The 13138-nt window shown below is 43.7% G+C and overlaps 1 protein-coding gene across 3 annotated transcripts in view; it reads right to left on the bottom strand.

Moving 5' to 3' along the window:
• The window catches only part of fam222ba (family with sequence similarity 222 member Ba), a 48858-nt gene extending 39379 nt beyond the window's left edge, over positions 1–9479 (bottom strand). The window contains exon 1 of one of the 3 annotated variants that reach the window (XM_050035162.1): positions 9365–9479. The gene's annotated coding sequence lies outside the window, so the exon portion shown is untranslated. Of the gene's footprint in view, positions 1–8091; positions 9299–9364 lie in introns of those variants that run through there. The other 2 variants (XM_050035169.1, XM_050035158.1) reach the window with 2 other exon arrangements.
• Positions 9480–13138: the final 3659 nt, after the last annotated feature.

Consider the following 13138-nt stretch of genomic DNA (forward strand, 5'->3'; position numbering starts at 1 on the left):
TGTGTCCTGTAGTTCAGGAGAATAACGCAACCTCTGTGCGATTGCTGCTCAGCTGAGTCCAACTACAGAGTTGAACTATGAACTGTGATTACAGCCAACATCCCCCCCGCAGGGCGACAACTGCATCTCTGCACATTCCAGGAAATGCAGCCAGCTGAAGACAGCAAATACACCAGAGAGGAGGAGACATAAACAACGTAAGCTAGTTTGAGAGCCACGCTGATGTTTACTGTCTCACTAAGTGCAATTCATCCCTACTGCTTTCACAGCAGCGGCGGTATTTCAGCATGCGGTACAGAGGGGCTGCTGATGCCACAGGTCTGTGTACAGAGGGCTCAGTCACAGGCTGGAGAGACTGTTTGGACAATGTAGGTGTCAGACACACTGCCTGTCTGGAATAAAGATTCAGTTCAGCTGTTACAAAACACCCTCTGGTTCCTTTCTAGTGAAGGTTCGATAAAAAACTAACTCGACTGTTTTTGGAGTGTAACTGTTGAAAGTCTAATAGGAATTTCTGCCTTGTTTGACTTGCTATCAGGGAGAAAGGTCTGCATTTGATTCAAACAGGCACCGAATGACATGCCAGAGATTAGCCTCTGAAGGTCACAGTCTTCGCCTATCCTTTCAGCCGCTTTTCACAACACAACCCCGGGCCCTTTTGAACAACAGGAAGAATGTCATCTGGTTACTTTTCAAGGCACGGAGATACCATTCACTGTGGCCAACAATGGCTGCAAACAGGACCAGAGGGTTAAGAGGTTATGAAGGGCCCCATTCTAAGCGCCGCTCGATCTCCAGTACACTGCACGCACACAGAGAAAACACACCCACACACTGAGGCCTGGAGATGTGGTGCAAGCGATGATAAACTGAGGAAGGGTCATGGCAAAGTGCCGTGCACTGACCGCTCGCCTCAGCCTCGGTCCCTCCCCAGCAAAGCTCTTAACAAACCGAGCCTCCGAGCATGGACTGCTTTGTCTGGGCTGCAGATTCATTCACTGCTTTGTCATTTTGGAGAATATAACTATATGACACCCTTGACTCCATCCTTCAGGTTATCGTGTCTTTTCAAAGGTTACAAAGAGCAAAAAACACTATTTTGTTTATTACACAGCTTCTCTCTTAGCAAGAAAATAAAAAACTGGGATTTTAAATACTTTGAATACATAACTTTAATGGAAAATTCACAAAAGGATTGCACAGCATCTAACTAACCTAACCTAACTGTGCTGAAAAGCAAATAGTGTCTTGGTGCTCCTGTGCTATTTGCACTACGGCTGGGCAATATGTTGAAACAATATTAATATCATGATATGAGACGAGATACCATCTTAGATTTTGAATCTCATCATATTGTATTTTCTAGGTGTTATAGGCTACACTACAGTACAGTTATGTAATTTTCTGAATTTACCAGACTGTCCTAGTTGTTCTATTAATTGTATCTATCCACTTAGTCTTTATATTCACATCGCTGATGATTATTAGCAAAAATCTTGTGCAAATAATTGGTGAAAGCATCAATAGTCAACCCTGCAACATGGTCGTGATATCAGTATTAAGGAATTTGGTCAAAAATATTGTTCTATTTGATTTTCTCCATATCGCCAAGCCCTTCCTCAAATATATGACTTTCAGGGGCAAATTCACAAAAGGGTTGCGCAGCTTTCGCAGCCTCTAAATCTGCACAAACGAGACAGAAAGAAACTTTACGTCTCAGTGCACAGATGGTGAAATGCACCCAAAACTCCCCGGCTAAACAAACAGCATCTCTGTGCTCCTGTGCCATTTGCACATATTTAAATTAGGTAACAAGCATACATTTGGCGCAAAATCAGCCCCTTTCTATGCAAATGAGCCTCATTGCAAAAACAGTCCACAAAGATCAGCGCTAAAAGTAGGGATGACACGAGAGGCGATACTTCTGTACCAAATTGATGTCAAAATTCTGAAACTGCATCAGTACTCATTTTTCTTTAGTGCAGTAGATACCAGGGATGCAGTTCTTTCATACCTGACAGGTACAGGTATTGTAGTCTGCTGTAAAGTGTCAAAGAAGAAAAACGCCTACCAGCCAGAAGAACAACACTTGGAAGACGCTGTTGACTGTGGCTGCAATGACAGCTCTACCTTTTTTACCTGAGGCGGACATATTGTGTTAGTTCATTGAAATGAGAGCACAGTGTATTTACACGATGCTACAAACTCTGCGTGGCGAAGCACTGTGCGGTTATTCTGCACTGAGCGCTGCACGTGTGGCTTCTTTTTTTCTGGTTGCCAAAAGTTGCAAAATGGTCAACTTTAGTAAAACGCAGCAACCGCTCATCACTGTCATTTTTTAACCCAGCCGTCCGGTCACAGTGGAGGAGGGGCAGGACAAATAGCCTACCGCAAAGACGGTAACTCAGATTCTGGTGATTGAAAGTAGCATTCCTCTAAAACACACGACACCCTGTATTCGATGGTAAAAATGATGTGGTATTATTCAGGTTGTGAGGCTTGTTCCAAAAAGACTAAGACTACAGCCGGAGCTGAAATCCACCACCAATTTAGTCTCTAATGAACCCTCTGAAATATTAAAAATAAAGCCCAATTAGCCGACAGCATTTTACATCTCCTCCCTCCATAATCCTCTGGTAGCTTAGCCTTATCTAATGTCTGCGCCAACTATGACACTTTGAGCTCACTCTCCCTCTATCCCCTCCACTTGATATCCCCTACAGCTTTGCTGGTGCTTTGTTGTGGCATTCTTTCTGACCCCGCAGACCGGGTCAGACTCTGAGCCTCTCTGGTGGCGGCTAATGATGCCCTGATATGTACAGTTGGCATGGCTGTTGGAAAACTGCAGCAATAACCACGGACATGCTAATGGCATCTATTAGGATTACTTAAGAGTGATATGGGACTCGCTTGGCAACCCTCTTATTACAGAGGGGTTGGTGTTGGGGGGTGGAGAATGGCAGTGGAGGGTCAGTGATCCGATTGAAGCGACCTTATCTTGTGCCATAAACAGATAACAGTATCTGCTCTTCTGCTGTTCCTGCGAGATGGAGGTGGATAAACAACCCTGTCGTCTCCAGCGCCGCCTGACAAGCCTGATCAGACAGACGCTGTCCTAAACCAAGCCTTGTTCCTCCTGCTGCTGTTTTTGCAGTGACTGTCACCCAGGGAGACTTAGATTCTTCCTCCGATTGCCCTCCAGCTGAAGACACAACAATTCTCAGAAAGCCCTTTGGTCTTGGTGTTTGTAACGTCAGGTTGCAGCACTCCCTGGCTTGAAGCCTCGGGTTTGCTGATTACGCAAACTACCCAGCAAGAGCAGGGCTTTTTTGACCTAATTGGACCTGCCAGCTAACATGCAAATCCCTGCAAAAAAATAAAAAGGAACACAAAAATGTAGCAAACAAAGTGGGTCCTCGAATCAAGCCTATTGCTTGTAGTCATTTGGCACGACATAAAACAACCGCTAAATTCCATGTAACAGCTGACCCGCAGCCTGAGCCCTGCAGGTCGGTCCCTTGTTCTCAGAGGTATCCAGAAGTTGCCCGTGATGTCCCAAACACCTGATCTGGATGTATCATGTGGCTGCAGTTTTTTACTCCCAGCCTGACCTGCGTTTGACCCTCTCACACTGGGTCTCCTGACTTTCACACAAGTGCTTCCAAACATTCGTGCTCTGTCTGAAAACAGACTCATACCTTTTCCACCAAAATCAGCGCGTGTAACACAGGAAAACCTGCTAACAAAAAGCAATAGACCCCTTTCCCATTGCCAACAGACTGAGCCATGTACACACATCTGCAGCAGAGGGGTACAAGAGTGTGCCTTTCTGTGTGTTTGTTTCTTTTTCTAGTGTGTCGCATTCAACGTCAGGAAAAGAGGGCTACGTTCTGCCTTTACGTTAATTTTAAGGAAAACAATGGGGCGTATGGGCATTGCCTTTTAATACGGCATGGTTTAATTCAATTCAGTAAATAAAAACAAAAACTGTACGTACAATAAGTAAAGAGCCACCAAAATTTGGTTTATATATATACACGTCACTGCTGATTGGGTCACACGTCTGACAGCCCCAACAAATGATAGAAAACGTACCTCAAAGCCCGTTGCACACCGTTTCAAAGAAACATGTCAAAAACCCCAACACCAAAGCAATGCCCACCATTTTTACACTGAACATGCCCCAGGTTAGTAAACAGTAGAAAGCAGCATGGAGGTCAATGAAAACATTACAGTGGTTACATCTTTTTAATATCTGTTACTTATTTCGTCTTTCTTTCAAACTTGGTGCTGACTAATTTGAAGCCATGTTCAGGTGCTGCTTGGGCGGAGTCAGATGGTGTTTTGTGGCCGCCTGTCATTGCATCTCGCCAGTAAATGGGCTAAAATTAGCGCGTCCCCTCGGGTGTTGCATTTCCATCACTGCCGATTGAAGCCGATCGGAGATGGAGCAGATAAATACCCTGGCAGAGTCATTTGACCCCCGTGAATGCAGATTGTAGCCTGTCCCATTACATTAAAAAGCCAGATGTTAGCGGGTGTTAGTGGGTTTTTTGTGCAGTGGGAAGGGGGCTTCATACAGCTGTGAGGACACTGGGTGGCCTCACAGAGAGTCCCTCCAAGTGGTGGGTGGCTGAGTATGGGCTGACAGCTGCCCCGGTCACTGGAGGACTGAAAGGTGGAGCCGGCTGTAAAATCACTGGTACCTGGGAAATCTCTGCCCTGCAGTCTGGGACATGGGGGTCAGCCTCATTTAGCAAATGGATCCACAAATGCTGCTCATCTAAAACTACCGGGGTGAGGAAAATAAAAATATGCCTTGCACATAAAATTCACAGACAACACCTGCAAGAGATTTAACATACACAGGCCCCTGCTGGAATATGAAAGGAACAAATGTATCGCAGCGAGAGGAGCACACTGTTACACATTTCCAATTCAAGTACTGTCTCTAAAACGCTACATCAAATGGCTGGCTTTGAATAAACCAAAACGAGCATCAGCCAAGTGGCTCATTCCAGCACTGAAAATCATTGCATCAAAAAAAAGCTGGGTTAGTTGAGCCATTTCACAGTCAACAATCACAGAATCGGGACTGTTACTAATCAATGTATTTTAATGAGCTCCCTGTGAATCCCAACAACAGCTGAAACATAAAATCTGCTCTGTGGTTCACTCTTTGTACCTTGTGATCTGTTATTCATAGTCTTGCTCTTAAGTCTCCAAGAAATAAAGCTTTGATGTTATGCTCTTATTAGTGCCGTCTGAGACGAGCCTAATGTTGGGATCGTTTGGCCGTCACATGGACCGCAACACGAAACATCCGGGACTGTGTAAGGTGCTCCGGATGATTGATCATCACTCCCTAATATCTGCTCTTACAAGAAGAAAGTTTGATACAGTGAGGTTAGTATCTAGAAAACTGTGGGGGTGTGCATTTTATATTCACACTGAACTCTACTCACTACTCTAAAGCGTCCACCCAACTAAGCTTAAATACGTAGGTGTGTATATTCTCTGCAATATTTTTTTTCTGCAATAGTTTAACCTCGTCTACAGGCAGCTGCAGACGGAGAGGCTACAGCAGCCAAGATGATACGCAAGTATTTTAGAGGAAATTACCCTCCTCTGCCCACAATGTAAATCAATAAGTCCCAATATATTTGTCAGTGGTCGGCTGGAAAAAAACAACTTGCTTTCTTGTCAGTTCGCCCTCAGCAAAGACTCTGGGTTTGCAGGGTGACAGGTCAAAGAGTCAGCACATGACTCACGGGCTGAGGAGGAGAGACACTTTGAAAAGCCACGCAGAGATCTAATTAACACATGCATTCAAGTGGTGTTTCAATTTGGCGGAGGGCTGTAATTTTCTACAAAGCTGCTGACCGGCGCGACATGAACAAATGAACCAGGTGCTCCTGACATTCAGCCTTATCTGCTGCCGTTAAAAGTGAGAGCAAACACACAAATAATCCTCAGACTTAAAGGGAAACTTTTGTTTTTGGCATGTAGGCATTTGTTTTTGACTTGCGTGGCTACGGCAAATGATTTGTACCAGTTCTGTACATCGCACCAGATCTGCATCTCAGTAATCCTACTGACCCAATGTGTCTTCACTGAATAGTAATAAAAGCTTTTTCTTTGGCCTGTATTAAAAAGAGCTGCATAAAATTTGAAAATAATGCCACAGAAGCATTGTAACCCAACAATACAGAACAAACTTTATATAAAATAACAAACAGGTAAGGGGTAAGTTTGGTTTTTTGGAACCTGGAACACATTTTATCACGTTTTTGTGTCTACGTGACCAATAAAGACAACAATTTTTAAAATTGGTCCAGTGTAAGGAGAGAGCAGCTGCAGTGGTGAAACAGGCTGCAATGTAACCACTGTGCACCGTCAATGTACGTCCACTAAAGTGCTCATTTTTTGTCACTGACAGGCTCAGATTGTTATTTTAAGTGTCTGATATCATTATGGAAAGGATCCCTACAGAGAGAGATCATTCTGTTAAGGAGTAAGATCCTTTTTGTTTAACCAGAAACAGCCCCAAAATCTCAATCACCAAACCCACCAGACTCCATTTAAACAAACAGTGATATTATCATCGTAATAGACACTTTGTTCGAAGTCGACAGACACAAAATAAAACTCACAAAAACCATCTTGTCTTTCCACAATTCCAACAATCACCAACTTGTTCGCTTTTACCTTTCGCTGGTCCACTTTGTTTGTTCATGTGTGTAACCAAGTCTTGTTCAAGGTGAAGTCTTGTTCTGAAATCTGAAACCCTAAGAGATGCTTCTGTACTCCAACACAACAAACTCTTACCCGCACTCCTTCGTCAAGCTCTCGCCAACGTTTCCACTGTTGTTTTTCCTCCAACAAGTCACCCCGCACAAGATTACAGAACGAGACTTCTCCTTGAACCAGTCTTGGTCACCACAACAAACAAACCACCCAAAAGGTTAATGTTGCCAGACAATCTGAGCCTGTCAGTGGCGCAAGGACATAAATCGACCATAAAAACATGCTCAAAGTGGTTGCATTGCAGCCTGTTTCGAAGCTGTGGCTGCAGCGGTCTCTCTCAATACTGGACCAGTTTCAAAATTATTGTTCCCATGAGTCACTTAGACATAAAAAATGTGGAATAAGAGGGTCCAGGTTGAAAAATAACAATTTACCCTTTGATTAAAGTGGTACAGATATTTTTAATTTAATACATTCAAAAGCGCATACAGGAATCAAAGTGACACATTCAATTTTAGTGCAAGCTGTAAAATAGTTAATCTCTATATTTTTAAGATAGTATATATGTTGATAATGACTGTCTTTCAAGTGCAAACCTACCGGATCATGAGCAATAGTTACATTAATTCACGTGTAATAAATACTCTTATTCTAGTGCAATTAATACATTTATTCTAGTGCAATAAATACTTTCTTTTTAGTGCAGTTTAGTTAATTTACTTATCATTTTAGAACCTGTGCTGTTGGCTGTGGATATTTGTTGAAGCAGTTTTTGTTATGTGTGTTTTTATTGCACTGATCCTAATTTCCTCATTTTGTTGTATACTGTACAATGACAATAATGGCTTTCTGTGTACTCTTAGCCTTTGCATCACGATATCTCTTAGTATCTTTGCAGCATTTTACTCTCATCCTTCTGCGTAACTGTCAGATTGCTGTCATTAGAGTCGAGCTGCGTTTTGCAGATGGGGAGAGGCCGTACAGTCATTTGTTTTTAAGACCTAATTAATCTTCATTGTGCTGGGAAACATAGCACCCAAATGCAAAAAGGGTTCGCGATAATTGCAGGGAGTCTAGGGGCCCGAGTTTCCCAGACAACAAGGTCTGCTGAAATTTAATTATCTGCTCTTTGGAAAATGTAAGAGGAAGAAAGCTACATTGCAAAACTGCACTTTTGGGGGAGTAATGCTAGGCTGTTGTTTGAGTCAGGATATCACTGAGCACATCCTCCCTGCTGTCATTACAGTCTCACCTCTGTTATGGTAAAGATAACAGATTTATTAAACTTCAGGCTCGTCATGCAAACAGTTTTTATCTCTCGACATTCCAGTTTTATCATCTTACCATCTACAGCAGAGTAAACCCGATCACTTCCATAGTCCAGTCAGTCACAGGAGTGTTGCTTTACTGCGGGTGTTTTATAATCATATCCGTCAAAGCTCCATGACATTATAGACCGACTACAACAATAAAAGCCAGAGCAGCCAAAGACAACACGGACAGGCTGTGGCAACATTAACATTCCGCCGTGTAAAGATCAGGCTCGGAGGGGGGAGAAACATCGATAGGATCCCATTAGTTAAGTGTGCCCTTAGGTTACCCGAAATCTGATCAGAGATAAACCTCTTTCCTTCCAGACACGAATCATCATGGCAACATAAAAAAAGCTGCTCTCCTCCTCTGAAACTACTCCTCCTGCACTCCTCCTCCTCAGTGGTCGAGGTTGTGCGGCAGGATCAGGACGAGCCCGGTGACGTCAACCTTTTGTTATCACCTTTAACACTTGCCTTTGCAGGTGGAAACACTTTTCCTCTGCCGGTGCTATTTGCAGACGCGCTGCTGGCGAGGAGGGAGCGTGCACCACATCTGTATCACAGTGTGAAGACTAAATTTGGATATACGCATGCATGTACTAATGAGTATCGGACACAAGCAGTGGGAGACAACTTTATACTTTCAACAGCATGAGATGAGCACACTTCCAACTTCACCCGCTGCTGGTTTCTACCAGTAGAGCAACTTATCATTACAGAAATATCATGCATGATGAAGACATAAGCATGATGATGGTTTGGCAGGCTGCTTAATCCTCACTGCTTGTTGTAATAATGCAAAAACAGCTCAACAACACAAGCCCAGGTTTAATCAGCAGCTTTGCGCAAGAATTGGTGCTTAAATAAATATATTTACACTTAAAAATGACATTTCAGCAGTGCAGATTTCCACTAGATATACAGACAATACAGTGGACCAGTACAGTAGCTCCAAACCTGCATGTTTTCTGCACATTTCTCTCAGATACACACAATATCCGCTGTCAAAATACAAAATAACACACCTGCAGAGCATGCACACACTGCCACCAGCCAACAACCTGCACAAAATCCCCCTTCGCAACGACACACCTGTAGTCATCATCATCATAATAGTGTACAGTGAGTGTGCCAGCTGACTGCCCAGGCTCCTGGCAGGCTAGCTAACCTAGCCATCCAGTCTGAAACATACACAGTCCCATTGTTGCCTCCTCAAGCTTTCCTCAGATTTACGCCACATTTCTCAGAGGATGTCACACACGGTATCGGGCAGCGGGCGTTGTTATCAAGACAGAGCTACTTACTCTCCGTTTACCTCTGCGAAAGGCATCGTTTAGTGCGTCGCCATGGTTTAAAACGGACAGATTTTCTCCCGTTGCCCTGCGCTGCCGAATCACTGCTGCTGCTGCTGTCTGCGGCAGCAACTTCCGGCGCATGCGCAGTAAGCGGGGCCGTCCCAGACTGCGCAGGACAGCCGAGTGGTTTAAAGGGACAGTGAGTGGGACATTTAATTGGACGTCTCAATAATTGTCGGACGAATGCCAAATGGAAGGTGGAATAATTGAAATCACATGTCAAATTATAGTGTTAGCTGTTCAATATCAAAAATATATAGAGATAAAATACCTAAAAGTGCTGGACTGGATATATATCTCCAAACTGTTGGTATATTCTTGTAATATATTATACTATTCAGTATGACACAATATTATATCTGATAATATGTTCAGTTCTATGTTATATGACTGTACTAAACTATACATTATGATATATCTTACACAACTAGTTTATACAGTGCTGCAAGTACAAGCACATCACGTGCTGTGCTTAGGGCACCATCAATCATGATCATACATACTGCATTAACCCTCTCAGTTAAGACCCCATCCTTTGTCGGCCCTATGGGACGAACAAAACTCCACCACTGACCCAAAATAACCACGTAAGACACCTTAAAACACTCAAATCCATTGGATTAGTAAACAAACACAACAACAAGGAAACAAGACAACAAAAACTCCCAGGCTGACAGGCAGCAGGACCAGTAGTCCCCCCCCCACACCAGAGGCCTCTCTCCGTTGCTGCTGGCACAGGAGCTCTTAAGCACCTCCTCCATGCCAGGTGCAATGCACCTCATTAAGTAATGCAGCACACCTGGGCAGATCTACAATGGAGGGAAAAGGAACAGCAGCACAGAACACATACAGCCGTAACACACAAGCTTTGCTGCCTCTGGTCATAGACTGTAAAAATAATGGATGCAGCTACCGCGATGTTGCCCATTGGTTTGTGGCCTGCCATTTTGAAACCTTGAATTTAGCATTTCGCCATCTTGTTTTTTTGGAGCCATTAGTGACCACATTTGGGTGAGAGGCTTGAGTTGTGGAGGAGGAGCTTTCAGACCTAGAGGTGTCTTGCTTTGGTCTGAATCAGAGACTAAGTTTGTTACTAAGTTGCATAATTGCCTAGAGTTGGTGCATGTTCTCACGGCAGCATGTACAAGCAGACCAGATAAAATGCCTTGCACAAGGAAGCTGCTTTTGATTGGTCAGAATTTCATGAGGGAACAATCCAGGAAGTAAACAAAACCTGGAGGAAGAGTATACTTGCAAGATAAATGTGACACTTTCTAATGTCACAATGGAGGGACAACTACGCAGGTTGATTTTAGCGCTGCTCATCGTGGACTATATTGCTGTCATTGTTCATTTTAGTCAAACCATACAGTTTGAAAACGAGGTGCGGCTCCAACTAGAAAACAATGTTTTGATGCATTGGATGTGCTGAATGTGCATATTAAGGCAGTACAGGAGGAGGTGCACATTAATAATCCTCCAGGACTGTAACATGCTCATGTTTAACCAAAACAATGTGTCATGTGACTGCAGTTGGTTCAGTTCAAGGTCGGAACACGTTCTCACCACAAACAACCAAGACCACTTGGTTGTTTTAGTGCACACCCAAGTGTGATTGCTGTGTTCACACCTGCCCAAACAAACCGCACTTCAGGGGCAAACAAACTTGAGTTAAATTGAACCAAACCAAACAGGGCAGGTGAAGAAGCCGAGGAAACTCAGAACATTAACATGACATTAGAGAAAATTAATTTATGGTGTTAGTCCGACTAAAACCACACTTTTAAAATAAATGTTAACATGTTAGTTGCACTTCTCAAAGTACGGAGGAGTTTGCCTGTTCTTCCTGTGTCAGCTTGGGTTTTTAGACAATAAACAGGCAAACAAATGCTGACCGCAGTTGGGAGACATTTTCCTTGAGGGATCCCTTGGTTAAGGTTAGGAAGTCATGGTTTGGGTTAAAATGAATGGATTTCTGTCAGAAATGGATCTCTGAAAGAAAGCCTGCAAGAAAAACTTCTCCCATGTGCATGTTCACCTAACAGCAGACGTATTCTGCTAACTAGCAAACACAGCCACAGCAAAGAAGCTTAACTTCGATAGCGAGGGCCGCTGCTTTCAGGAGAGGTTGAAAATTGGATACTCTTTCACTGAAAGATGAAACAGTTGCGATTGTCTTATTTGTATGGGATTTTTTTAATAACCAATATGATGTGCGTGTCCTTCGGTGTCTGGCACCAGTGCGTTGGCGGCAGAGCCATTTAGTCCAGTGGGTTGTGAGGTGGGGTACCAGCATGTCCCACAGATGTTTGATCAGATTGGGATCTGGGGAATTTGGAGGCCAGGTTGATGCCTTGAGCTCTTTGTCACATTCCTTGGATCATTCCTGAGCGATGTCTGCAGTGTGGCATGGTGCATTATCCTGCTGGGGGGCCACTGCCATTGGGGAGTACTGTTGCCATGAGGGGGGGTACTTGGTCTGCGACGGTGTTTGAGTGAGTGGAACAGGTCAGGTGGTATCCACATGAATGCCAGAACCAAAGGTTTCCCTGCAGAACAATGCATTGATCAGTGTTGTTCACTGGGCGGGGTACACCCTGGACAGGTTGCCAGACTATCACAGGGCTGACACATAGAGTCAGACAGCCATTCACACTTGGGGCAATTTAGAGTCACCAATTAACTTGCATGTCTTTGGACTGTGGGAGGAAGCAGGAGTACTTGGAGAAAACCCACGGTGACACAGGGAGAACATGCAAACAGACGGACTCATCCACCCCGGGTTCTAACCTCTTGCTGTGAGGCGACAATGCTAACCACTGCACCATGTTGCTGCTCATTATAATTTAACATACTTCTTATTTTACATTTTCTATTTTCTATAATTTCTCCATAGTTAAATAGATGAGCAACTGTAAGGTGTCCCTTTATCTCCCCCCGGGGATCAATAATGTATTCCTGATTCTAACTCTGATCTGGTACATTGGCACAAGATTTGCCTTTAGCTTTTTATTACTGTTGCATTTTGCATCATTGTGCCCTTCACCCATTGTGTTATGAATCTTGTTGTGGAAGATAAAACCCAGTGAGAAGAGTCCACGGTCAATAGTGTCACATGCTCTGTGATTTGATGAAAGGTTCTATTTGTGCAGCCTGATGTGTATAGCTCCCTAATCAAACACTTATATTTCTGTGACAACTAAAATAAATTACTCCATTACAACCACCCACCTGCCCTCTCCACAGTATTGATACCGTTTTATTACCAGAGAGAGACAGATGGACAACACTGAACACTGTGGCAAGTTATGGGAGTGCTGGAGAATGTGTGCTCGCGGCCTTGTAACGTCATGTCTGGTTAGAACCTGCACAAAAGTAATCAAATAAGATGATTAGAGAGAGAGAAAATTACACGTGTTCAACCCCACAAACATTTCTGATATGAGGCATTGTGAATGATAACTCTGTGGCCTGGGTTCCTGTACGGACCGGGCTTATTACAATACTCCAGCCAATTTAGGCCTGCAAGCTTCACTTCCTCCATCAGCAAGTGAAAGAGGGGAGAATTTGGTCTGAAAGCCCAATCACACACAGCGCTCTGAGTTCAGCAGGTGGGGAAGTAGCAGCAGCAGGCTCCATCACGCAATAATACAAAGTTAATGATGCAGAATGGTGTCTTTCTCCATACCAAAGAAGACGTCAATACAGGATGTTTAAGGACGC

This window comes from Epinephelus moara, chromosome 3, assembly GCF_006386435.1.
Source record: "Epinephelus moara isolate mb chromosome 3, YSFRI_EMoa_1.0, whole genome shotgun sequence".
Lineage (NCBI taxonomy): Eukaryota > Metazoa > Chordata > Actinopteri > Perciformes > Serranidae > Epinephelus > Epinephelus moara.